At 49.1% G+C, this 1,585-nt stretch overlaps 1 protein-coding gene across 5 annotated transcripts in view; it reads left to right on the top strand.

Moving 5' to 3' along the window:
- Positions 1 to 1,585, top strand: part of Iqce (IQ motif containing E) — a 41,508-nt gene that overhangs the window by 5,936 nt on the left and 33,987 nt on the right. The gene's annotated exons all lie outside the window — the stretch shown is intronic.

The raw sequence follows: 1,585 nt of genomic DNA, 5'->3' as shown, positions 1-1,585 counted from the left end.
GAGCACTGTGCAGGCCGCTGTCCCACAGAGCACTGTGCAGGCCGCTGTCCCACAGAGCTTCCCATCAGACAGAACAGAGCAGAGATGGCCTTTCCTTCCTCTTGATTTCTCAAAGCTGGGTACAGCTGTAATGAAAGGCAACCTGTGTTGTGCTTACACACCCATACATGTGCGCACACATGTGTGCATGTGGAAATCCCTAAGCTTACACACACACATACACACATGCACATGTGTGCACATGTGTAAGCCCCTAAGCCATGTTATCATGCCTCAGGTGTGGTCCGTCCTGTTTGTGACACACGTTCTAGAGCTTGTGCCCGGCACTCACCGATTAGGTTAGGCTGGCTGTCTAGTGAGTCTCCAGGGTCTGCCATCCTCTCTTCCCCAGTAGCGAGATTGTAAACGTGTCACTGCGCCTGCCTTCTGTGTGGGCTGGAGCAAACTCAGATCTTTGTACTTGTGAGGCAAGTACTTTACAGACTGAGCCATCTCCCAAGCCCCGTAGAAGGATGCTTCTGAAGTGGGATTTGCTCTTCCAGCAGCACATGGGCCCTTGCTGGGGAGGGGTGTGTGTCCCCAGATGGAACAGATGGTCATGTGCCTTTTGTCCCTATAGGATCTCTGAGCTCATTCTGCTACAGAGGCCTTCCTCTTCCTCCTCCTCGGAAGGACAAAGACTGTTTTGTCCCTGTCCCTAGCTGTGGCTGAAGGAGGCAGCATGTATTTATTAGGGCAACAGCGCTTAAATAGGGGTGGTCCCAGTACCTGCAAGGCTGACTGGTGTTGTCTGTCAGTGTCATGGTGCTCTAGGACCCGGTGGCTCATGTCAGCCTGTGCAAGAATCTCTGTGACAGATGTATCAAGTCCTATACTTGTTGCCCCCAAACCTATAGGGACCTGACCTGTTCCTGTGTGTATGTGCATGCATGAGTGTGTGTGTGTGTGTGTGTGTGTGTGTGTGTGTGTGTGTGTGCGTGCGCACACGCACTCTCTTTTGTTGTTGTTGAGACAGTCTTATAGCCCAGGCTGGGCTCAAAATCATTTGTAGCTGTGGATGACTGAACTTCTGATCTTCCTGCCTTAGCCAGACCCTTAGCTGGACTGACAGGCATACATCATCAGGCCTGACGCAGTATCCCTTTAATAGGTAAATGTTATATGAATGCCTTTATCTTTTGCATGAATTTGTCTTTTCTTACATAACTGAAGGTGTGAGAGTCTCAATAAAACAATAATTTCAGGCCCTGGAGAGATGGCTCAGAAGGCAAGATTACTGTCTGTTCTTCCAGAGGACCCAAGTTCTGGTCCTGTCACCCACAGGGGAGCTCACAGCTGTCTCTAACCCCATCTCCAGCATTTCCAGCACCCTTCCACAAATAGATATACAAGCAGAATGCCAATGCACATAAAATAGTAAATTATTTAAAAAATTTAAAAATATAATTTTAGGTGGTAGCACACGCCTTTAATCCCAGCACTTGGGATGCAGAGGCAGGCGGATTTCTGAGTTCGAGGCCAGCCTGGTCTACAAAGTGAGTTCCAGGACAGCCAGGGCTATACAGAGAAACCCTGTCTCAAAAAA

This window comes from Mus pahari, chromosome 23 (genome assembly GCF_900095145.1).
Source record: "Mus pahari chromosome 23, PAHARI_EIJ_v1.1, whole genome shotgun sequence".
NCBI lineage: Eukaryota > Metazoa > Chordata > Mammalia > Rodentia > Muridae > Mus > Mus pahari.
Note: the sequence above shows the minus strand (reverse complement) of the source record. Positions and strands in the feature narration are given on the sequence as shown.